The sequence below is a fragment of the Mustela putorius genome, unplaced genomic scaffold (assembly GCF_011764305.1).
Source record: "Mustela putorius furo isolate JIRA1106 unplaced genomic scaffold, ASM1176430v1.1 tig00000596_pilon_pilon_pilon, whole genome shotgun sequence".
NCBI lineage: Eukaryota > Metazoa > Chordata > Mammalia > Carnivora > Mustelidae > Mustela > Mustela putorius.
In genome coordinates this window covers 12,355,147-12,381,047 of record NW_025421428.1, presented here as the reverse complement: position 1 = coordinate 12,381,047, position 25,901 = coordinate 12,355,147, and the positions used below count along the sequence as shown (strand labels likewise).

At 50.9% G+C, this 25,901-nt stretch overlaps 1 protein-coding gene across 15 annotated transcripts in view; it reads left to right on the top strand.

Annotated features, from left to right (window-relative positions):
- Positions 1 to 25,901, top strand: part of RAPGEF1 (Rap guanine nucleotide exchange factor 1) — a 134,268-nt gene that overhangs the window by 27,439 nt on the left and 80,928 nt on the right. The gene's annotated exons all lie outside the window — the stretch shown is intronic.

Here is a 25,901-nt window from a genome sequence, read left to right as displayed (position 1 = left end):
CATTTTCTGGTCTTTATTCCATGGCTTTGGGGCTCCAGGGGTGTCTGGTGTCAGCCTCTCAGCTAGTACACCAGAAAGCACAAGGGCTGGGTGCTGCCCTCGGGCCACCCAGCTCAGTGCCTTTAGCTGAGCCAGGTGAGCCACGTGACTGCTGCTGTTTCCAAACCGGTCTCCTGGTCTCTGTGGGAGATTAATAAGAACTGCTTTGAAGGGCTGTTGAGAGAATTAGATGAGATAATACAGCCTTTAGCGGACAGCAAGCACTTAATGAATGATAGTAATTCTTGTTATTATACATCCACGAATGTGGATCATGGGCCGGGCTCTGTTCCAGCCCCAACTCGCCATGTGAGTTTGCCTGATTCTGCCTGTTTCTGTCTCTCAGTGTAAGAGACCACATGTAGCTGATAGCAGAGGTGCTCGTGAGGTCTGTGAGTCAGTGACCATCTGCACTGGCCAGTGCTGTTCCTGCTGCAGCCACTCTGAGGGTTCAGCGTCTGGAGAAGGCATCAGTCATGCTGAGCACCCGGGACATGGGGGGATTTTTATGGCGTTGAAGTTCTTTGAAAATGATTATTGCAGGGCCCACCATCATTGAATTGTTCCTACTTTAACAAGGGTATTGAACTAATCAGGACCGTCCATTTTCCTGTTCTGCGTATTGTAGTATTGCCATCGTGATTAGGAGCCCGGATGCGGGGGTTGAATCTTTGCTCCTCCACTTGCTGGTTGGCTGATCTTGGGTGGGTGAGTTCGTTAACTTCCAGGCCTCAGTTTTCTTGTAAGTACCGGTAAAGTGCTTAAGACAGCTCCTGGCACATAGTAAGTGTCCCTTAAGTATTTATGACTGGTGTTATTTTTAGGTTACATACAGAAGAATCCCATTTCCTTTTAATTGAAAAGATGGTACTTTATTAAAGATTCGGGAAAATGGACAGACGCAAAGAAGAAAATGCACGTTGAGTGTCTAAATCTAAAGGGCCCAAAACGTAGTGAGGAAGTCGAGTTCGCCGCTACTGTTGATCTTCTCCAGGGCTGCACATGGTGCGCGTCTTTCAGAGTTGGGATCATGTGCAAGTTGTTTTTTTAATTTCATGCTTCTGTGTGGTCTTCATAGCTACTGTGATGACTGTAACATTTCCATTATGTCAATATTCCATAACTTATTAAACCATTCACCTGCCACTGACTATTGAAATTATTTCCCCTTTTCACTATTATTATAGGTGAGGCAACGATAAGTAGCTTCATTCATATATTTTGTGATTACATTGCATGACTTCCTTAGGAAAGACCCTAGTGTAACATTCCTAAGCCAGGAAGGTAGGAATAGCTTTAAGTCCCTAAGGGACGTATCTGTATTTTCATGAGTGATCAGGTTATCTGTTAGCCACAAGCACATCAGCATTGAATATTATCATTTTAAAATTGTTAATCTTGTAAAACTTACATTTACTAATGTCGTTTTGATGAGTTATCTAATGGCACGAGACTCAGAGATGGGCATGGGCAGTTCAAAACTCAGTATCAGTGTTAAGAATCTGGTTTTGATTTAAGATTCTGTTTTTCTCATAGTTCTTTGCATGGGATTTGGCTCAACCTCATTCAGGTGCTGAGTTTCACAGAAGAGAAGCATGAGATTTTATTTAAGAATAGGCATTTACCATCACAACTTTTTTTCTTCTGCCTCCCAGGGAGCAGTGAGTATTAAATAATACCCATATGAAAGGTACAGAGTGAGGCCCCAAGAGTTGTTCACATTGTTGCTGTGATGACCGCCCTTAGTGTGACTAATGAGCAGTTCTTCCTCTCAGCTCCTGTAGGGCTCTCTCCCCTGCTGTCCTCCCCAGCTGCTTGCGTGTGACAGGCTGCCAGCTCAGGCGGTGTTCAATTTTTTTTTTTTTTTAAGATTTTTTATTTTTTATTTGAGGGGGATCACAAGTAGGCAGAGAGGCAGGCGGGGGGGGGGGGGAGCAGGCTCCCTGCCGAGCAGAGAGGCCAGTGCAGGGGCCCAATCCCAGGACTCTGCGATTATGACCTGAGCTGAAGGCAGCAGCTTAACCCACTGAGCCACCCAGGCACCCCTCAGGTGTTGTTAAAATCGGCACATTGCTATTAAACAGCGTGCTGCCGACATGGTTTGGATCAACGGATGCAGCATCAGGGCTAGGGTAAATAATCATGGATGAAGGCGATGTCTAAGCCTGTCCCTCAGTGGGGCTTGGCCATGGTTGGATGGGACCTCCTTTAGGTGGGAGGAGGTGGTTCTGAAGCCGCATCTGTTTACCACGCTAATGGAATCACAGATGCCTTGAGCTAGAAGAGAATGATAAAACAATTTCTAAAATGATTCCTTGGTTTAACCAATGAGGAAATTGAGGCTTAGAGAAATGAGGTAACTTGTGTGAAGTCGATGTGGAGTTTGTGGCTAGTGCCCCCTGTGTCGGGATAGTCACAGACTGTGGTATAATATGGATGTGCCAAGGGTACAGAGCGGCGCCATGCATTGTGTGTCTCATGATTGCATATCTTAGGCCTGTGTTCCATATTTCCATGCTGTAAAATATCATAACGTGTTCAATACGTTATGCATGTGATGCATTGCTGTGTCATATCTATGCACACGATATGCCACAGTAACATTTGTAATAATAACGCGGTGGTACTACGTTGGGATGTAATGTTGCAGTAACGCTGCCGGCTTCCTGTCTAAAAGATCTGTATACATAATGGACTTCCATAAATTGGATTTTGTTAAGCGAACGATCAGATGTAGGAAATGGAGACATAAGTGTGAGGAATTTTTCTCATGAGAAGTGTGGGGTGGTGTTTTGGGTGGGGTAAGAAAAGGGAAGGAAACTTCGCTCTGTCATCAGATGTTTCCAAATTTAGAACAATATCTGTCCCTAGCCTTTGGCTTTTGTGTATGCTTCACCCTGGGAACACACGTACATTTCCGGGTTCAGCTCCTTTCCCAGCTGTGGGGAAGGTGTCACCATTACCCTGGGTCGAAGCAGCGGCCGGGGCCACGATATATCTAACTCCATTTCGGCAAGTGCTTCTAGGGCCCTTGATTTCAGAAGTCACTTCATACTGAAATTCCAGATGACTGTATCTGGAGGCTTTGTGGACCACAGCTGAAGGGCACCAAGGTCAGGGATGGGTCCGTTTTGCAAAAGGTCACATAGTGACTGTTGTGGACCTTGCAGGGTCAAGAGGCACAATCGGGCCGACTACGGAGGCACTTACATAACCAGCAGGAATGAAACCAGCTCCAAGTGTGGGGACTGGTGTGGGGACCGGTCTTCACCTCGCAGCTGGTAAACAAGCAGCCCGGAACAACCGCCAGGAGGCTGTGGGCTTCGGGCTGCAGGAGAAGTTTGCCAGCCCCTTCTCTGTGGGGTCCTTTTCTGTCTGCGGTCATTATTATGAGTCGAGCTCTGAAATAGGTCACTCATCAGTTAGGAAAAAAAAAAAATCTAAGTTTTCAGGCCAGAAGACGACTTAAGTATCATCTTCTGGCTGTCTCATTGTGATAATCGGGATTACTTAGCTGAGCCTTCTGGCTTCTAGTCTAACACAAACACATTCAGGTCTTTATTGATAAAAATAGTCGTCCGCATCACTACAGGCATGAGAAGATAGATGACAGGTTTGAAGAACCCGGCGCTATTGAATGTAGATGCCTTAAGTAGGCTTCCTTTACTGGAAAATGGGACACGTATTAAAAAAAACTCCGTTTTCTATAGTCATTCATTCCTTGATTGATGGATGTTTGCTCACTCAACTAGTACTTACGGAATAGGGCCTGCGTCAGGCATAGTTTTAGACACAGGAGAATGCCTGATGAGAAAATGAGAACTCGCTGCCCTCTGGATTTTATAGTATATACATAAACAAGTAAAACGCAGAGTCTCGTTGGATGACAGGCATTATATAGAGAAGGAGGGAAGTGGGTAGGAAGTCCCGGCCAGGGGAGTGGTCCTCCATTCAGGAGGCTGGAGCCAGGGAGGGGAAGCTGCTACTGGGGAGACGGGCAGCAGGTGCAGAGAGCCCGAGGGGAGCACAGGCCGCGCGGCTGGAGTGGAGTTGCCTCAGAGAGTGGGGAGAGCTGAGGTCAGGGAGTAGAAAATCATGTAGGGTGGGCCCTGCCGCAGGCCTGAGCATTCTGTCTGCTGTGAACACTAGGTCACCAGCAGAGCAGATGGGGCACGGGACCAGAGACCAGGAGCTGCGTGTGGAATCATTTGAGATAGTTCGAGCGGAGTTTGAGATGTCTTTAGAGAGCTGAAGGAGATGGCTGTTAGACAGTTGAGTGTAAGCCTCGAGAGGTCAGAAATGCCCAGGCTTGGAGTCTTTGACATAAAGATGTTGTTTAAAGCCGCTCGACTGGAAGAGATTACCAAAGAAGTAAGTGAGAGAGGAGGAGGGGCCGTGCGCTGGAGAGCCCCAAAGCGCTCCAGCATTAGGAGGGTGAGGAGAAAGACCCTCTGGGAAGGTGGGAGGAAATGCTGGAGGTTGTGGTGTCCCAGGAGCCAAGGACAGGAAGTGTGCTAGGACGGAACAAGGGGGACAGGTCCTGCTGATTGGAGTCCTGTCCCATGAGGACCGAGACTGGACCATGGTGGTCACTGGGAACCTGGACATGAGGACATGAGGACATTAGAAGAGAAGGGGCAGAGAGGAATTCGACACCGAGCACAGCCAGTTCTATACGGGGTTTTGCTGCAAGGGGGAGCCAGGGTGGTAGTTGCTGAACATAGTGGGGCCAAGGGAAAGCTTTTTTTTTTTTTTTTGGTAAGATTTTATTTATTTATTTACTTGGAAGAGAGAATGAGAACATGAGCATGGGGCAGGGCAGAGGGAGAGGCAGACCCCCTGCTGAGCCCCCCCATTCATGACCTAGCGGAAGGCAGATGCTGGGGAGTGAACCACCCAGGCGCCCCCACCAAGGGAAAGCGGTTTTAAAAGGGAAGAATAATGGCATGATTGAATAGTGGCGGGAAAGTCCCCGTGGAGAAGGAGAGCCTGGTGGAGAACTGCTGGGCAAGAGAGAAGTCCCCATGGTCTCAGCTCCTTGTCCTGGAGCTCTGCTCCCACAGGTGGTCAGCATGGACACATCCTCCCGGTGTTTAGTGGGTAAAAACGACTGGTTATTTAGTTCATGCTTCTGCAGATGGCGGTTGAGGTCGGGGTTCCTCGTGTGTCTGCAGTCAGCTCTGGGAGGGCTCACGTCTGGGCCTCTGGCAGGCTTGGCCGGGTCACTCGCTGGGCATCCGGCAGGTTTCCTAGGAGGGACATACACAAGGCCTCTTGAGGTCCGGGGTCAGAACTGGCCCAGTGTCACCACCAGCTCCTGTCACTGGTGGAAACAAGTCCTAAGGCCAGTCCAGACTCAAGGATAGGGAAGAGGGACCTCACTTCTTGATGGGAGGTGCCTCAGGTCACGTAGCAAAAAGATGTGGATGCGAGGCAGAGACTCCTTTGGCTCTTGTTTGTGAACAGTCCCCTCCAGCCGTCTGTGAGCAAAGCACGTGCACTGGATCCCCACAGGGTTGGTGTGTGGTGGGTGCACTTCTCTTCCTTTCGCAGGTGGGGAAGTGGCCTCGCCGCGTGTTCAGGATCGCACAGCTACTGAGTGGCAGAGCTGGGGCCCAAACCTTTGTCCTTAGTCTCTCTGATGGCAAAGCCCCTTCCTTCTCTGTTTGCCTTCCTGACAGTGTTGGTTTACCAGAGCAGACGAGAGTGTCAAGTCTTCTCTTTTCTTTTTTGGCAAGGGGGTATTTTTGTAAATGATTATTATCTCAGAACGGACTGAGGGTGGTGGTTATCTTATGGGATTTATGTGTTTACTGTGCGGAGAATAGACTACGTGTTTATTAGAATCTCATTGAGGGCACCATGGTGGGCTAAGTTGGTCTTTCATTGACAGGGTTCCTGTCCCCACTCTCAGCTGGACCCTCCATGTCCTTTGACAGTCTTTTCTCTTGTCTTTGGTTTGCTGGCCCTCCTCTTCCTCTTGGCAGCCTGTCTAGACAGTCACCGCTGTCTACAAGGCCTCCTTCAAACCCCCTTTTGCCTCGAGGACTTCTGACTGTTATGTCTGCCTTCATCCCTGACTCTTTCTGTCTTTGACATTGGGACCCCAGCCTCTAACCCAGGGTTAGCCGCCTCTGTTCAGGTCCTCCTCCCGCCAGAACAAGTCCTAACCAGTGTCTGTCTCCTCACCCCGCTGGACTTCCAGTTCTGAGACCAAATTCCAAAAAAAACAAAACAAATTGCCTCTGCCTCAGGGAACTTGGACTCTGTCACTGGTTGAGTAGCCTTGGGCAGGTCACCGTCCCTCAAGTTCACGAATCTGAGGATCCTGAACAGTCCACTTAGGGAGAAGAGGGTCTGCTTGTGTCTGCGTAGGAAACCCTCCGCCAGGGTGCATTTCTGTGTGCAGTGGCTTCCTGTGTGTCGTGGGTCCCGACCCTGTGTGCGTGTGGGACAGCTGTGCAGCCCACGACAGCCCTTGTCACTCCAGCGCCAGAACTTTGTGGGCTGTGGGGCTGGAGAGGCCGCTCTGCCCGTAGTGCCCTGGGAAAGCTGCTGGAGGGGGGGCTGGGCTGGGCTGGGGGCTGGGGCTGCAATCTCGGAAAAGATGCTATTTGGTTAGAAAGTAAAAACCACAGTGCAGATATTTTTTTAAAGCTCTCTGGTTAAAGGGAACAGATAAGCGAGTCATTAGATGAAATCAAGCATTTCTAGTCTCTCTGACCTTGCTTATTGGGAGCCTGGGAGCATTGCCCTTGTTTAAAGCCCCTGGTTAGGATCCCACAGCACAGAGGGGCAGTGGGGCTTCTGTCGGCCTGCTGAGCTCCCGGAGCTGGTGCAGGTGTGCGGGACTGCCGACGCCGAGGGTCTTTCTTCTGATAGACTTTGCTGGGAGAGTAAATAGTCCCGCTACTTACTTATCATGTAACCTCGGGGAAATTACTTAATTTCTGTCCGGTTCGGTATGCTTGTCTGTAAAAGGAAGGCAACTAATGACGCCTGCCCAACAGTGTGAGCGGCGAGGGAGGGAGGACTTGGTGGAGAGCTAGCCCCCCGCACGTCTCCCCTGTGACTGTGCTTACTGTGGAAGACCACGTCTTGTTTACGTGGTAAATCATTTGTTGAAGATTTGTCACACTGCCATGATTATTCTCTGCTTTCAAGACGTGTCCTGTAGCTCTTACTCATTTAGTCGTTCATTCACTGCGTTTGTGTTCATCAAGCACCTACTCACGGCAGGGTGCTGTAGATTATTTTCTTAGTGCTCAGGTTCATTTCTGACATTGTGTACCCAGAGCTATGGCTTGGTGAGTACCTGCGTCAGTAGAATTGATTACCTGCGGGCTAGTTTCTAAGATCAGGGTATAAAAGGGAACATTGTGTCTAGTCAAAATTACCCTTGAAACCCCTTAAATCTGTAATATATCAGGGGGTGATCAAACCTTTTCTCTGCAGAGTTGTATGCGAAATATTGGCTTTGTAGGCCGCACATTGCCCCTATCACGTATTCTTCATTTTCTGAGCCTTCCAGAAACAAGCCTTGGTCTGCATGAACAGCCTGTGGGGGCAGGTTCCAAGACAGCCCAGCGTTGCCTGCTTTGTGGACATACAGGAGCCCAGATGCAGTCCCTCCCCTGCATCTTGTCTTGGGTTGATCTTGTGACCGCGTGACCACGGCAGAGACCGTGCCTGGTGTGTGATTTCTGACTGTGGCTGGGCTCTGACTCCTCGCCTTGGATCCTCTGCTCTGGGGAAGGGCAGCTGCTAGGTGGAAGGGAGAGGCTCAGGGGGTGAGGAGCCCAGGCTCCCTGCTAACAGCACGGGGATGGGTACTGAGCTTGGAAACAGCTCCTCCGGTCCTGGGTAAGGCTTCGGTGACACAGCCCTGGCCAGGACCTGAGCCAGGACCTGCCAGCTCATTGAAATCATCCCGTCTGTGGGTGATTATCAAATCTTCAGCAGTGAAAAGGGAACAGCATTCTTTTTTTTTTTTTAAAGATTTTATTTATTTATTTATTTATTTATTTGACAGAGATCACAAGTAGGCAAAGAGGCAGGCAGAGAGAGAGGAGGAAGCAGGCTCCCCGCCGAGCAGAGAGCCCAATGTGGGGCTTGATCCCAGGACCCTGGGATCATGACCTGAGCTGAAGGCAGAGGCTTAACCCACTGAGCCACCCAGGCTACCCCAACAGTGAGGCATTCTAAAGAACGCCTGCTTGCCTGCGAAGGTGATCAATTCAGTCAATCACAAATGCAGTCAGTTCCTCTGGTACTAAGTATCTGTACCAGTTCACCGTGTCACCAAGTCTGTTAAGGAGTGGGAGAGTTCACGTGACCTGAGAGGAAGATGCAGCCGTTCCGGGTGGGCCAGCCGCTGCAGAACAGCACTCACTACCACAGCCCCCGCCAAGGTCAGCACTGGGGGCTCAGTGTCTAGTTTGATGGCTCGCGCTCTAACACAGCAGTGCGCTTGTCTGTGGAGAGCTTGCGCCCCCCCCCCCCCGAATGGCTCCAGATGGCCATGCTCTTTTTCGGTCTCACCCCGAGGACCCTCTGTACTTAATGGCTCTTCCCCGGGCAGCTGGCGGCTGACCTGTGTCCTGTGGCCTGCCTCGGAAAGATGAGCTGTGCCAATTGGTTCTGGCGCAGGAGTTTGATCCAGGCGTTAGACTGTGTGATCACTGGCTGGCACTTGAGCTGAAGAGGCTTTCAGAACTGGAGGCAGGCAACCATGCTCTCGTCCCAAATTATGAGGAGGTAAGGTAGTAGTTCAGGAGCGTCTCGTGCATGTGTTTAACATACTGGTTCGAGCACCTGCTGTGCGCTGGGCCTTGTTTCAGTCACTTAGGTTATGGGCCTCCATCCTCGTGGCCCATGGGTTTCTGGTAGAACAAGAGGAGTCAAGGGCGACCCTACGGGTTTTGGCCTGAGCAGCCGGCTGTAAGGATGGAGCTGCCATCAGCTCATTCAAGGGGCGAGGCAGTGGAGGAAGGCTGGAGGGCAGTTAGCAGTGCCTCCTGGGTATCCGAGTGGAGGTACAAGTGCATTAGCTAGGCAAAGAAGTCTTGAAAGGAGGGAGATCTGTACTAGAGATACACACTTAGGTGTACTAGAGATACACACTTAGGAGTCTTGGCAGAAAGATTGTTTTTAAAGCTGTAGGATCGAGGAAGCTCCCTCTGGGAGTGGGCTTCTGGGGAGAAGGGAGGCAGGTGCAGAGAGACATCAGCAAGAAAATGAGGCCTGCTGGTTCTCGGGGCCGCCTGCCTTCTTCGTTCCCGGCCTTCCGGACAGCTGGCTGGTTCGCTGTCCTTGGATTCCCAGCAGTCTCCTTGCATCTTCTTTATCCTAAACCTTTCTTTTTACTTGAACATGTTCATTGGGTTTCTGTTCCTTGCTACGGAGAAGCCGTGGCTAAAATGGTGGTATCATCCCCATTTTCAGGTAGGAAACAGTTTTGGAATTAAATTTACTGAGGGTTATCCCAAGTGGCCTAGCTGGAACGGGTATCCACCCCCCTCCGGCTCCAAAGCTTGTGCAAAGTGTCCTGGGATCCATCGTTCCTGAGCCGTGGGTGGCCGCTGTGTGTGGTGTGTGGTGTCGTGTGAGTGGTTTCAGGTGTCTCCTGCGGATGAGGAGGTGTGGGCGGCGGTGCCCAGCTGGAGAGCTCATTGGCTTGAGCTTGAAATTTCAGGGGTCCCAGTGCAGTGAAAGGAAGCATTGAGCGGGTAGTTCATTGATTAATCTTTTTTCATTTTCAGTCAACAACTATTTCAGTACCTCCTCCGTGTCCGATCCCATTAGGCACAAATCTTTCTGAACCTGAGTTCTTCATCGGGACCACAGAACACAGAACTGAGAAACTGTTCTCAGATCTTCCCGGGGGGGCGGGGAGCGGGTCATTCTAGTTGCAGCAGAGAGAGTTCATTCATTACACCCGACAGGTACCTGCCTTAGCGTCTCAGGCTTCATTCTCTCCTGTTAGGGTCCTTAGTTGAGAAAGGCAGAAACCCAAATAGCCCCAAGGTGGTTCAGAATTGTAGATGAGTAACTTCTATGACAGGTCAGAGCCGAGATGTGAAGAGTTAAGTCAGGGTTAACCAGGCAGAGTGAGGGAGGGTGGGTTGGGGACTGTCTAGATGAGGAAACCTTGTGTAAAGGTCCTGAGGCAAAACGGTGGGAGGGGGGAGGAGCCCTCAGTGGGGATGACCAGAGCCTTTGTTGACAAGCTGAAAAGCCATAGAAGTTTTTTTGTGTTTTATTTTATTTATTTATTTATTTATTTTGAAGATTTTACTTATTTGAGAGAGAGCGAGAGCATGAGAATGGGGTGAGGGACAGAGGGAGAAGCAGGCTTCCTGCTGAGCAGGGAGCCCGATGTGGGACTCAGCAACTGAGCCACCCAGGCACCACCAGTGTTTTAAGTGGGCCGCTAGTGCGTGCATTTGTGAAAGCTTGATTGAGGTCGGATGTCAGATTTGTGCTCTAATGAGATTACCCCAGCTTCAGTGGGAGAATGCCCTGGAGCAGCAGGAGCCAATGCCCCTGGCTGCTGCAGGAGCCATCCCGGCAGCTGATGCAGTGTGGACGGGGTGGCCGCGGTGGGCAGGTTCACTGGTATTTGGAGGCGAATGGGCAGGACTTGCTGACCGTGGGGTTTGAAGGATAACAGGAAGTGAGGTGGGTCAGGGATGACAGCCAGATTTCTAGCTTGTGTTCACGGGTGGCACAGTGCCTCGAAGTAGGGGAGGAAACCCCCTTGTTTCTTTGGTTTAAATATGAACGGTAAAGTATGGTTCCTTTAGGGCTCTCCCTGTTTTTGTTAACCTTGTTGCAGGTGTGTGCAGGTTAGTTCTCCTTGAAGTTCTTAACTTGTGGGATTTGAGGGGCTGCTCGAGGGAGCAGTTTGGAGGGACAGTGCTCCAAGTCCATGTTGAGAGAGCATCCCTGAGCCTGGCATGACCTCTCTGGGGCAGCTTGTCTATGGGGCTCCGCTCGGGGATAACTGTGCACGTCCTGACCTTCAGAAAGTACCAGAGACCTGGCTGAGGCTCATTATATTTCTTTTTCATGGGCAGTTGGGCTCCTAATGAGAGTGTTTTCTATTAGGAGGTCCCAGGAAACCTCCATTCATGAGTGAGATTTATTGGAAGAACTGCTGTGTCCTGTGCTCCTGTGGGTAACTCATGCTTGCTACAGGCAGCCTCCAGGGTGTTGCCATCCAGTGAATGGGACCCATGGTGCTGCTGTATCAAGGCTGACAAGTTGATTTTTCTGTTTATATGAAAATGAACTTCTTTTAAGGCTTGTGGGTGGTGACCCTGGATAGGTAGCATGAAGGGCGGGAGGATGGGAGCTCTGCCTTGGCCTTACGAATTTGCCCAGTACATTTACACCTGTCATCCTTGGTGGCCTCCCGGGAGCTGGGCACCCCTGAGTTCTACAGAGGATCACTGGAAGCTGGTGGTACAAATTGGCTAATGTCCTTCCATGTCTCCTTTACTTCTTCCAATTAAGAAAGCGGAGGACCACCGTACACTTAACTCTTGAGACTTTTTTTTAAAAAGATTGATCTGTTGGGGTGCCTGGGTCGCTCAGTGGGTTAAGCCTCTGCCTTCGGCTCAGGTCGTGATCTCAGGGTCCTGGGATCGAGCCCCACATCGGAGTCTCTGCTCGGGGGGGGGGAGCCTGCTTCTTCCTCCCCATCTGCCTGCCTCTCTGCCTGCTTGTGATCTCTGTCAAATAAATAAATAAAATCTTTAAAAAAAATAAAGATCAATCTATTGATTTGTCAGAGAGAGTGAGAGAGAGCACGAGCACAAGCAGGGGGAGCGGCAGGCAGCCCATTGAGCAAGGAGCTGGATTTGCACCTGGATCCCAGGACCCAGGGATCATGACCTGAGCTGAAGGCAGGCGCTTAACTAACTGAGCTTCCCAGGCGCCCCGAGACGTTTTTTTAAAAAATGAAACCGAAGGGGAATGTACTCAGCTGAGAACGGGCATGAGGGGAGGGTGAAGAGAATTCCCTGGGTAGGTTACTTGATTGGCCACTAAAAAATTGATTATTAATTGAACCCATTGCTTGGGCTTGCCTTCTCCAATTTTCCAGTCTTGCTGAGAAGCCAGTGGTTAATAGTTTGACTTAACGTGTTAAACAAAATCCAGCTGAGTAAATGAAGATCTGATTGGCTTTTTTGAACATTCATGAATTGGGCAGCATCCCATCTAGCAAGTAGAAAGGAGCTCAGAGAAGAGGTGTGAAATGGGGGCGCCTGAGTGGCTCAGGGGGTTGAGCAACTGCCTTCGGCTCAGGTCATGATGGTGGAGTCCCGGGATCGAGTCCCACAGCGGGCTCATCTTGTGAAGCCCGTTTGTGAAGCAAACTCCCCTCTCATGCTTTCTCTCTCTCTCTCTCTCTCTCTCTCAAATATGTAAATAAAATCTTTAAAAAAAAGAATGTGTGAAATGGAAGGGCTTTATAGGCAGAAGTAGGGCGGGAAGCTATTAGTAAAAGGAAAGAAAGGATCCCTTTGGGTTTGGTCCCCTTCCTTTGGGGGCTGGGTGGGGGTCTGTCATGCAGATTACCTTTCCAGGGCAGATCAGGAAATGCAGACTGAGTGGGTTAATGGTCACGTTCCTGATGTCAGCCCTTGGTTTGCTGTTATGGGGGCCCTTGACTCCATTTGAGGCCTGTTTTCTTTTTCTATCTTCCTTCCTTCCTTTCTTTCTTTTTAAAATAAACTGACTGATATTATTGGTAGTTTTATTATTTTTGTATAGTCTTGAACTTCAACAGTTGAAATGTTCAGCTTCTTTTGTATCTTCCTTTGTAGCAGAACCTGCTCCTAGACTAAGTATCGCGTGCCCTTGCAGTGCCATTTAAGCGCCAAGAATGAAGAGTTTCTGGGGGCCGAGAAAGCATGTTATGGGACCCAATCTTCTACTTCATTCAGCAGATATTAATGAGGACTTTCTATGTGTCTAGCACAATGCCGGGCACTGGGGATACAATAGTGAGCAAAATAGACATAGCCAAGCCTCTCACCGCCCAGTGGAAAACAGAGGCCATCAGCCCAACCAGCAGCACAGTGGGATGGTCACAGGATCTCTGGCCCAGTGACCAGCCCAGGGGGTCAGCAAAGGTGTCCGAGATGAAGCAGTTGCTTAAGCAGTAGGAGCTGAGCAGATCCTAGATGGTCTGGACGGCAGCTTCACAGTGGTTCCAGGGCTGATTTGACAGCGGTCTGCGTTGGTGCCAGGCTGTGTGGTGGAGCTGTACTTGATATAGGCGGAGGGGCTGGGTTTGAATAAATGTACACAAGGCGGTAATTGTGCATAGTCACAATTACTCTTAAAAATCCCAGTGGAAGACTAGCAAAGTCAGTTATCCTTTCAGAACTAAAAGGATGCTGTCTCTTTAGAGCAGGGCTCAGCACCCTTTTCCCCCTCCAAGGCCCCAATGCACTTGGTTCCCTGAATTTGTAAATAAAGTTTTATTGGAACACAGCCACACCCATTTATTCACAAATCAGCTGAACTGTTTTCCTACTAAAATGTCAGAGTCCAGTAGTTTAAAGACTGTGTGCCCCACAAAGCTAAAGATCTTTACTCTCTTGCCTTTTAAAGAAGACATTTGCTGACTCCTCCTTTGAGCAAATGTAAGAATTTGTTTTATATTTAGGCACCATATTCTAAAAAGAAAATTGTTTTCTTTAAACACAGAATCCTGTTAGTGAGGTGAGACTTTCACACCACGGAAGGCGAGAAGGGGCGGCGCAATCAGTCTCCGTGCCTCTCTTGCCCGACTGTCACCCGGGGTCATATGCTTATTAACGGAAGAGAGAGTGACTTGCCCAAAATATTTATCCTTCCCCTCTCCCTTCCTTCCTTCCCGTTCTGCGTGTCCCTCTGTTTTTTCAAGTGCACATAATGGGGTTGGCTGAGGTCAGTGGAATGTATCATATACTCTTCGTACTTCAGGTGGAGGGCTGGTGAAGAAAAGAACAGCGAGATGTTGGTCTTAATTTGCAGACGATGTGGTTCTACTACCGGGAAGCTAAAATGTCCTAGTGATGCAGGAGAGAAAAGTGGGAGAGAGCGAGAACCCAGAACACTGCCCTGCGGCTCTCCACTGCATTGTGCCTGGCGGCGCAGTCTCAGGAGGTCATTGGCCCTACGCTGGGCCAGTATTGTTCACCTCAGCACTGGGAAGGTTTTAGTTTCATTTGCATTGAACTATAAACGTGTTTTGATTCGATAGTTGTAGAGAAACTAATCATGTGGCAGGCGGACCTTCAGGTGGCTTCCTCATGTTCCCGCCGTTGTCTGTTGAGCTGAAGGGACCTGTGAGCAGGGCCAACCCAGAGAGTATGGCAGAGGTGATGGGGTGTCACTCCCTAATTGTGTTTTGTTACGTGAGACTCTTGCTAGCAGACACACTCTGGAGACATCGCCCTTTGTGTTGGACAAGTAAGGCGTTCCATGTCGCAGGGAGCTGAGGGTGGCCTCCATCCTCCAACCAGCAAGAAGCCGAGCCCTTACCCTTCTGTCTCCGAGGAAATTAATTCTGCCGGCCACGTGAGGGAGCTTGGACACGGGCCTTCCCTGGTTAAGCACCATGTGAGACCTCAGCCCTGCCAGCACCTTGACCGCAGCCTTGCAGAGGTCCCATTTAAAGGCACATCGTCGGGACCTGACCCACCTGACCCACGTGACATAATAAATGCACGTTTTTTGTCACACAGCAATAGAAAAATAGCACAAGGCATAAAGAGTTTACCCCAGTTGTTATTGGTTCATATTCAACATTATAAAAATCCAAGCTAATTCCAGGAATCTGGGGTAGGTTGGGCTTCGCCCCCCACCCCTTGAGAGTTGACCTTAAATCCTTCAGTCATCAGTCACTTGGCCGAAGTGGACTGAGTGGAAGCTTCCATGAAAGTGTCGCACGATGTTTGGTGGGTTGACGGCCGCACCGCAGTGAGCCGGAGAGTACCCGTGTTTGTGGGAAGTGCTCACGGAGGAACTCGAAGGAACACAGCGTGCTCGGTGTGGAACTGACCTCGCATGGTTCCGGAGAACAGGAGTACACGCGCCGTCCGTCCGTCTGCACGGCCGTGTGTCCGTGGTGGTTAGCCCCGGCCGTAGAAGAGCAGTCAGAGAGGTCGAGAAGGTTTTTCCTCCTGGAGCAAAGGGGGGGGGGGCTAAAAGTAGCCCTTGGTGTTTGTTATTTTGTGCCGAAGCAGAAGAGGCCAGCAGAGGGAGGACCCCTGTCTGCTGCGGGTGCTCGTGTGAAAAAGCTTGGTTCTTGGGTAAATGTTTTCTCATTCGCTGCTCACAGCAGCCTGTGTTGTGGGTGTTGTTGCTTGTCGCCTTGCTGCTGGCCGAGGGGGAAAGCTGATCGGCCCGGTTTCCTGAGCTGTAGCGGTCCAGCCGGGCCTCACCTCGAGCTGTTCCCCTTCTAAGGAACTGGCCTCCAGGAAGAGGCCGAACTGCCCGGGAGACGCTGAGCCCGCATCCTGCCTTCCGATGGGCGCTCAGCTCACAGCCCTGGTGAGCCTGTAGGCCTTCGTGCGCCCTGTCTCGTCTGGCCGGCAGATCCCCCGCGGGCTCCTGCCGCTGTTTCCGTGGCGCCGACAAGGGACTGCTGATGAGCCCCTGCTAGCAGGCGCCTTGCTCCTGGCCTGCTGGTGGCCGCCCCCTGGGACGAGGTGGGCGCCGCACCCCAGCCAGCCCAGCATGCTCCCGCGAAGCGCACGTGGAGGGTAGGGCCCGTGCTTGTGCCTGGTGCCCCCGAAGTCAGCCCGAGCCGCCACGCTGGTCATCCCTCCTCCTCCATGCAGGTCCGCCTGACCCTTCTTGTCCACACCGAGTTCCCCTTTTGGGCCTGCTTCACTGGAGCTTCAAAGCAGGGGGGCGCCCGTTCCAGCATTTGGGGGCCATACCGACTGTGGCTTTCTCGTTCACCCTGTTCTGCCCGTGACCCTCCTCCAGGCTGAAGAGTTCCTGACCTTGTGGTTTGTTGTGAGCCTGCTGGTCTGTTTGGTCTGGCTGCTGCCTTCCTGGACCTCATCCACTTTTCCGTAAGCTGTGGGAAATGGTCCAGCCCCCCTGCAGCCTCCCTCTAATCCTGCCTGCCGGACTGAGCATCAGGCTCCTTGAAGAGGAAGCGGGCTCCTGGTTCTCCCGCCCCAGTCCCCCACCTTCTGTAGCTGTGAGGGCTGGCCCCCAGGGGGCCGTCCACTTGGGCTTTCTTCTGCTTGCTGAGGTTCTGGTGGTACCGGAGGGCGCCCCGTTCCTGTGGGCGAAGAGCACGTCGGGCCTGAGTGGCCAGCGCTTTAACCACACCAAGTTCAGGCCTCAGAACTCAATGTCGAGGTGACTGACATCTCACTTCTGCCAAAAATAGGTGGGGAAAGCCCCAGTTATTTTAGTTCTTTAAGGGCGGATTCTATATTTACTTGGGGCTCCTGGAAACAAAAGACAGGATCATATTAATAATTGAGGTTAAACCTAAGAAATGTATTCACAAATAGTATTTGGGCTATTGATTTGTTTAATAGAGAACAGGTATTAAGTGGCTACTTGAAGAGCATTGTAGATCGTGTAAAACCAAGATTGAAGACCAAATTCATGGTGTTACTTTATATCCTCCCTGAAATTTCTTCTGGAGTGTCGTACCAGGGAAAAGTTTCCCTCTTCTGTTGAGTTCATATATTTTCTTTGGAAGGTCAAATTAATTCCTTTTTACCTTTGCTACTAGGAAACTCAGAACCAAACTATCCATGGCTCAGTTGCAGTAAATCTTTAGTTTCAAGCTTCTGATTCTCTTCTCTTTTAAACCCTCTTGTTTTGTGGTTAGTGTTGCCTAAAGAAATCCCTGCATGGGGGGGGGGGTTGCTTTGTCACTTTGTGCCTTAATTCTGTGGTTTGCCTTGGCTGCCCGGCCCCCCTTCTGGGTAGAAGCAGCTGTATGTTATGTCAGTGATGAGGTACATGTTTTAACCAACGTAGACAAGAGCTTGTTGACCTGTGCACTGGGGGAGAACTCTGATGTCCACGTCTCCTCTAAGGAGTCCAGTCCCATGGCACAGTACCGACTGAGGAGGATTTTGTTCGGACCGAGACAGTGTCTGTGGGACCCATAGCGACCGGAGGCTCTCTGCCCAGGTGTGTTAAGGACCGGTGGCTACAGCTACGCCCGGGGCTTGCCTTCTGGCTGCGTTTCCTTTGCCCACCTTGCTCACCGGACAGAGGGGAGAGGAGGAAGATTCTTGGCAGATGCTTTTAGCAGGACCCCTGAGGCATGACGGAGGAAGCGAAGTTTAGTTCCATTTTTAACGTTAAGGTAGTTTGGTTGCGTCTTTCCTCTTAGGGTAGAGCATTTGCGCTTTTGTTTTTGATTTTGCATTTCCTGTGTGTACCTCCCAAAGCAAAATGGACTGCTAAAAATGTCACTTGGTGTTTTATTTTTTGCCTAGAATAACATTCAAGACTTGTGAACACTGTGAGTCATAAGATAGTTTTAGGAGAAAAGAAATGTTATTTGTGTTTGTATTTCCTTCTAGAAATTTTCCAGTTGATTTTGTATGCTTATTTAATTGGACATATATGGGGGCGCCTGGGTGGCTTAGTCATTAAGCATCTTCCTTCAGCTCAGATCATGATCCCCAGAGTCCTGGTGTTGGACCCTGCATCGGCTCCCTACTCAGTGGGAGGCCTGCTTCTCCCTCTCCCACTCCCCCTGCTTGTGTTCCCTCTCTCGCTGTGTCTCTCTCTATCAAATAAATAAATGAAATCTTTAAAAAAATGATTGGACGTATATAATCTATTTCTTTCATCAGTAGCAATATAATAATGTTTTATTTGCTGGTACCTTGCATCTCTCCTTGTATGCTGAACAGCCTATTTTTAAAAGTAGAGTAAGTTTTGTAGGAAGACAGTTAGGAAGGTAGCTGGAAAACAGGCCCTGTGCATGTCCATCATCTTCAGAGCTTTCCCATGGGCCTGCCACCAAGTGGGCTTGGGGTTGTGCCCCTGGAGTCCCCAGTGTCTGGCACGGTGTAGACACTTTGTCAATGCTCGTTGGAAAGTGAAGTCAGTAGCAGTACAGGCAGGGAAGGGTTAAAGAAGAATGGCTTTCTGAGACTAAGTAGGTAGGGAAATCAGCCAGGCCAGTGGGTCTCAGACTTAGAGTGTGTCCGAGTCACCTGGAGGGCTGGTGAGAGCGGATGGCCAGCCCCACCTGCAGAGCTTCTGATCCAGCAGGTACGGCCTGGGGCGCAGGAGATCCCGATTCTACCCGTTCCATAAGTGAGGCCGCTGTTGCCACTGCTGTTTCAGGACGAGACTTTTGAGAACCACTGATCTATGCTTATTGCCCTTCTTTTCCAGAGGAGAAAAGAGGCCAAGAGGAAGTGTGCTTTGTCTGTTTAACCAAACCAGTTAGTGGCAGAACCTACATGAAAAGCCAGCCTCCCACTCCCTAACTTCCAGGAGAGAGGAATGTGTTCTGGTGTCCCTAAATGAGCAAACTGCTGTGGTAACCACATGCTCTGGTTTCTTTCTTGGGAATGAATTCCAGATCGCTGCCCACTTTGGGCCAGGACAAGAGGGGTGGTTCCAGATGTTCGTTATTTAATCCTACAGACATGCTTTGTACCAGCTGCCCGTTTGTGACCAGATGACGTCCACCACCCATCAAAGGAGGTGGTTTGTTTGGAAGCCGATTAAAGCCCTCTCAATGTGGCCAGTTGTGTTCCTGAAGTGTCTTGCCCATCTTGGAGATCTTAGCACAGCCCTCAGGCTTGGTCAGCTGTGGACGGACACACTGCCCCGGGGCCAAGCCAGCCCCTACCCAGCTCATTTCTCCGCAGCATAGTAGGCACCGAGGTTGGGGAGGGAGGTGCGCTCCCGACAGACCCCTGGGCTTCTCAGGATCTCTTCGCCTGGGTGAGACGCTGAGAATCTGGTGGGCAGGCAGCCTTGGAGCGCAAGCTGTTCGGTCTGGACAGAGGGAGGTTATTGTCGGCATTTCCTGCTCACACCTTTATCTTTCATTTCCCATGCGTCGTGCGTACTGTTGGCACCCAGGACCGCGCCTGCACATTCGGATCTCACCTGGAGGAGCTTGCTGTTAAGACAAGGTTAGGGGAGTTCATTTGGTCTCAATGTCACCAGCACACTGGGGAAACGATCTTGTTGGAAGGAGGAGGACTTCAGGGTGGCTGCTTTCTCACCCTGTGGATAGCGTGTTGAGATCTCCTCAGAGCAGGAGAAGAAGGTGTGCTGGGACCCCTGTGCTCTGTCCCCCTCTGTAGAGCGCACTGCCCGGGAGCACCTCTGGGAGGCAGGCGGGCTCCTGGGTCCCGAGGACTCACCCTGCTGGCACAGGCTGGCCTGCCGCCTCTCCCCACTCCCTCCCTCTGCCATACTGACCAGGTCTCCTGACTCACCTCTAGCCAGCTGGGCCAGGGCCTTCCAGACATGCTGGTCCCTCTACCAGAAACACTTTCCCTCAGTCCACATCCCCCACACACCCCCTATAGAAAAGGAAAATCTGGGCAGTTGTCGTGAATCTTTCTGGCTTCAGTTTAAACCAGTTTCCTTGCAGGGTTCATGGTGGTTGCCTGCGTGAAAGATGGCTTCAGAGCACCCTCTCCTGCCTTCCTACTGCCCCCATCAGTGTTCCTGCACTTTGCACGTAAGCGGCTTGCACTAGAAGCCCGGCTCTGTCTGCCTCTGGGGGCACCGAGCTGAGGTCCTTCAGCACTCGATCTCCAGCTGGGTGAGGGGCCTCGGCCTACTCTGGAAGCATTCGGCCCACTTGGGATGGTGTGTTTCGTTCAGGTCTCTTCCCTGGTCCTCCTAAGCCTTGGGGTCATGTCTGCCTGACTCTCCACTGCACCCTGGGCACTGAGCACGAGGGGCTTGAGAAATCCTTTGGGCCCTGTGACCTCGTACAGTCATCCTCACGAGTTTCCCTTTGGTCCAAAGAGAGAGGGAATGGGACAGGATCTTCTTGGCGCACAACAGCCAGCTCAGACCAGACTTGACTTGTAGGAGTCTCTTCACTTAGGGCCATGTGGAGGCCATCCTGGCCCGGGCAGGTGGGACCAGTGCTGGGGACACCGACCTTCACCAGACTGGATGTCATCAAAGGCCTTGCACTTCTCCAAGCTCGGCGACCCCTCAACTGGCAGTTACCTCGCCGCCACGTGCCACTCATGACCACAGCCCTGGAAGGAGAAAAAAATTTGTCCTAAATTAAGTGTGGGGCTCTAGATTTCTTTGTACCGGGGGAGAGGCCTGAGTAGGGGCCCCTTATACTTTGGGGAGTTGGCTCTGGGTCAGCTGTAGAGCACAGAGGTGTGAGCTCAGTCTTCCCAGATTGCCCTCTTTGGGTAAGAGATCAGAATTTAAACCCCAGCAGCGCTCTAGTACATCGGTCGGAAGAGGATATTTGAGCATTTCAGAGCCGGCCTCTCCGCGGATGGGCTCGGGCTCACCGCCCCCAGGAGTGAGTGTTGGCAGCAGAGCGGCCAGCCTGCCGGGGGGCAGCCAGGCTGTAACCGAGCTTCAGGACACGCCGTTCTGGGCTAATGTTTTTGTTTTGATGAAAAATTTTAAAACACCGCTCAACCTCCATCACAAAGAATATGAAAATATTATTATAAAGAAACTAAATCTATTTCAGTCCCTGCTTTGTGGTGATACTCAATTTGTAAGGAGAGTTGGAACCAAAATACTTTGAAAGGTCACCTTCAAACACGTGCCGGACTTCTGCAGAGGGTAGACCCGTTTATATTTTCAATCCACTGATTTTCATGCATTTTTCAAGCACAGCCGCTAGCTTTCTGGCAGCTGCGTATTTTTATTATTAAGGCGCCCTTAGTTCTCAGGACACTGGGGCCAGCAGAACAAAACCTTCTTTGGGGGATTTTGGTCAGGGTGGGTACAAAGGGCCCAGGCGTCCTGGAAGAAAATGAAGTGACACGGTTTTCTCCATGGTCATTTGGTGGCTCTTAGACATTTTCAGCTGGACCCCATGAGATTTTCCCCTGCCATTGCTCCTCCTTCCTAAGGAAGGGTTCCACAGACCCCCGCCACAGCCCACGTAACGGGAACCTGTGCTTGGGAATGCTGGGTCCTTGGCAGGTTCCTTGCCTTCCCAGTCGACTTTGTTTTCCTGTCTAGAAAATTCAGGGCTTTCCATCTTAAATATAAAAATATGGTTATCAGCTTAGAATGTGTTTTGAGGACTATAAATACTTTTGTTTTCCATTAAGAAAACCATTAATTCGTGGGTTGGGGTCAGCGTGGAATAAGGACCCAGCAGAGTTCAGGCCAGGTCGCTAGGCCAAGCGGCGGTAGCTTTTCACCCAGACTTAATCTTGGACACTCTGACACCTCAGCCCCTCTGCTTCTAGCTTCTGTGTATTTTGTCCAGGTTTGCTTTCTTCCTTTTTTTTTTTAAAGAGGGAAAGACTGGTGTGAGCTGGGGCTTGGGGGGAGGAGAGAGAGAGAATCTTTTTTTTTTTTTTTTAAGATTTTATTTATTTATTTGACAGACAGAGATCACAAGTAGGAGCAGAGAGGCAGGCAGAGAGAGGAGGAAGCAGGCTCCCTGCTGAGCAGAGAGCCCGATGCAGGGCTTGATCCCAGGACCCTGGAATCATGACCTGAGCCGAAGCAGAGGCTTTAACCACTGAGCCACCCAGGTGCCCCGGGGAGCGAGAGAATCTTAACCAGGCTCCTGACCTCATGACCCTAAGATCATGACCAGAGCCAAAATTGAGAGTCAGATACTTAACCAACTGAGCGACCCAGGCGCCCCGGGTTTGCTTTCTTCTGATTGCAAATATGACTGTGTATAGTTGCCTTGTGTATGCTTTTGGCAGACACCGTGCCATTGACCCACTCTCTTCCCACGTGAGAATCATTGCCTTAGAGCAATGGCTTGAGGACAGAAACCACGTTTTTCCAGCACAAAGTAGATGCTAAGCAAATACTGTAGCCAGGTATAAATATGCATGGCCTAAAGCAGAAGGGAAAGCAATGAGTGATCACTTTGGTCCCACTTCTGGATGAAGTTTGTTGTCCGAAGCACTCACGCACACAGTAGGTCTTGAGAAATACTGACCGGCTTACCTGCACTCTGGGCCTTGTACTAAAGAGACGCATTTCGGCCAAATATCTTCGCTTGGGGTGGCTGGTTAGTTGGAATTTGGTGACTGGGATTGGTGACTAGGGCCGTCCCTTCCCCTCAAACCCCATGGCTTGGCTCAGGCAGTCCTGTTCCAGGCACAGTGTTTCTAGCCTCTCTCCCCATCAGAAGGGGCTTGTCCGGAGGAATGTTTTGATGTGAAATTTGAACTTCCCTGTTGGAGTCCAAGGACCCACCTGCCCGTCACTTTGCGCACTAGGCTCTGCTGATTTTGCAGCTTGCCCATCTTCCGCTCAAGATTTGGAATTTCGTCACAGTTTCTCCCCCCCCACCCCCACCCCCCCCAGTCCTCTGTTCCCCTGGAGGACTAGTTAAAACCCGGGTCCTGGGTCCCTCCCCCGGAGGTCTTGATTCATGAGGTCTGGGTTGGGGGTTGGGATGGAACTGGCATGCTGACCAGCACCAGCTCATGCCAGTGCTGCTGGTGGGACCCAGACCCTTCCCTCCCCTGCCCTCCCCTTCACCCTCAGTTGGGGAAAGGATTAAGACACCGTTTGGTCAGAGAATTGATTCATAGGACCTCAAAGTGAAATTGAATTTCAGTCGAAATCGAATTTTTAGATTTTTGATACATTTGTGTATGTGATTATAGTATTTCTTACTGTGGTTGGTGGTCAAGAGAGGCCAGAAAGCCACCGATCGCCTCCACCTTGGAAACGGCCCACCTGCTGGCGCTATGCCCATGCATGGTCCTTGGTTCCAGACCCAGAGCAGGACGCTCAGCCAGGGTCCTTGTGACTCTGGGAAAGGACTGGATTTGTGGTCTCGATCGCCCCTACAGGCCCCTCCCCTGCAGCAGTTCCTCATTGTCCTAGTGAGAAAATCCTCTGTGCCACACTCCCCAAGGAGAAGGGTCTTCAGCATTTTGAGTTAGTGGTAATGGAAATAAATTGCATGAAGGTGATATTTAGCCTTAGTCCCTTCTGATCGATTCTGTTCTGTTTCATGTTTTAATCCACAGAATTGGTTTGGGGACCTGATACTATGTCCGTGTGAGCAGGAGGAATAGACCAGGCGTCGCCCACTAACCCTTTCTGCTGGGGCTCACTCCGTTCCGTCTGTCAGAGATGCTGAGATGCCTGTCTTACCCAAGGCAACCCCGTCTCTTCACACGTTTCGTGGTCCTTTCCCGTAATGTCTGCTTGGCTTACAGCCTTGGGGCTTTCTTCATGAATTTTCCCATATCTTTCTGGAAGGAAATGCTTTATTTCTTCAGCATTTGACTTGCTCTGCTGCGTGTTGGAGCGCTGGGTGTATGGCTTTACTTCTTGGTTAGCTTATAAACCGTGCAAGGGCAGGCTCTGCTTTCCCGTTCAGCCACGGACCGGGCCAGGTCTTCTGTGGCACCAAATGCCCAGCATGTGGCAGGCGGAAGGAGCTCAGCCAAGTTGTGCTGCATTGTATCAGGGGCTGCAGGGCCCATATTCGGTTTCTAAGCTTGTTTAACTGAGGAAGTGTATTCCGATTCCGAGGAACGGAGTTGGAGAACATGAGTCTCTGCTTTCTTCGTTCTCCAGTGTGTGTGGCCTGTGCTTGTTCTTGCTCCTTGGCGTGCTGAGACAGAGACTGCCTCCTGTGGAAAGATTCGGTCCTCTACAAAGAACTTCAGTTCTAGGGGATGCAAATGCTACAGCTGCCCAGAGAGAACAAGGGAAAACTAGGTTCCCTCTTGAAAAATGTACATAGTGTCCTGCTCTGAGGATTCCAGAATGAAGCATCTGGGTTTTTCATAAAGGTACTCTTTGAGGTGGGTGGTTTTCTGGAGGGTTCTAACAAGAGAGAGACTTCGGAGAGAGTTAAAGGATGTTACTTGGCTGAGTGTAAGACCCAGGAAGGGAGATGGCCAGCCCCTGAAGAACTGTCTTTTAGAAGCACACATTGTGACGCCGGTTTGTTATTAGTCATAGACTGTAAAGGTATAAATTCATGAGAACTGGGAGGCCTTTTTGACTTTGGAAAGCCCCTTATTAATGCTTCCTAGCCAAACGGCAACTCCAGCTGTCACTCAACTACACTTTCTTCCGCAACCTGTTGTTTTTGGAGTTGTTTAAAAAGAGCATCTGGGTTCCAGCTATAATCCACCTCCCGAGTTGAGAGGCTCGGACTGTCACTTTGGCCTCCCCCGTGGGCTAAGAGACTGCTTGAGATCTCACCAGCAGGCGTATTTTTAGCCCGGGAGCTAGCACGGCAAGGAAGTCTTTGATGTGCTGCTGCCGTGAGTGAGCCATCTTGGTCTTGGACTTTTCCAGAAGGGTGTGATTCACTTTTATAAGCAGTACTGGCCTGAAAGTCTTGTCTTCTACTCTTGTTTTGACCTGCTTACCCGTGCATCAAAGTTGTGAACACATCTAATAAACAGCGTATTGGCTGGGCTTTCATTTTGAAAGGAGGAAGAGGGAGCCTACCCTGAGATGCGAGGTCTGAGTGGGAGGCTGGGGTGGGGGCAGGGCCGCAGTGCGCGCAGCCAGGCCCAGAGCTGGTTTCTTAGAAGTGAGCCCTGACCTGGAGACAACAGGCTGTTCGTTCAGGGGACAGAGTGTGCGTGAGTCGGCCTTCCCCCGAGCCCGTATTCTGCTTGACCCACCTTTAGGGTACTTCTCCCTTCCACCCGAGAAGACTGTGGCTGGCATGTAAGCTGGGCTCAGACCCAGAGTGTCTCTCCTCTCAGCCTCAGTTTCCCTACCAGGAAACTGAGAGTCACCGTGAGAATTGAATGCGGAAGGCCTATGAGGTGCCTGGGGTGGTGCTGGACATGGTCCCTGCTGTCGTTATGTGGTCACTTGGTACCTAATGCGTTCTGCACGTGGAGCTGGTACATCTGACTGGAGGTGAATTGGTTTGGATGTCAGGCTCTAAGCCGGTGAAATTCTGGCTTTGACCAAACCAGTGTGTCTCCTGACTTTAGTCCCAGAGTGTCAAGGGCCCTCAGAGCCTCTCGTGGGTGGTGAGACCTCCTGTGGCTGCAGGTTTCGAAGAGAACAGCTGGGTGTCCCCGGTCCTGGAGTGGGCTTTTTTTCCTGGCCCTCTGCATGTGTTTACTTATGACTCTGAAGTTGTCTCATGAAGAGGAGAAATGTGTGGGAGAGGTTGGTTGATACATCTTCAGCCATTACGGAGGAAGGAGCCCGGGACTGGCCTGGTTCAGGATGACTGGGTCCCAGGATGGGGGCACCTCCAATCCCAGGGCCTCCGCCGCCTCCTTGGTAGGCAGACTCCGGATCCTTTCTGGTGCTCACGGTGCAAGGCCAAGAGCCCCGCCACTCACCTGGTACCTGCCCGGGTGCCACCTTGGCCGTGACTGTGGAGGAATGGGATTGATCAGCACTTGCTTCTGAAAGTGAAGAGCACAGTGTGTGTCTGGACCATCATACATAATCAATATTTCTGCCAGAACAGGCCTCCTGCCCCAAACATCTTTGTGAGACAGGAACAAGGGGTCAGGGTCCAGGAAGAAACTCGTGTTGAAGAACAGCTGAGAAGACCCTTTCCTTGTTTTGCTCCAGAGAAAAATTCACTGCCCCTGGTTGGGTGAGACTAAAGGCTCCCTCTCCCTCGCCCCCTGCCCTTTCTGCCCTCCACCCATGTGCCTGGGAAGCCAGAAGTTTGCTTTGGAGAACTGGTCATTTTCAGATCCCTC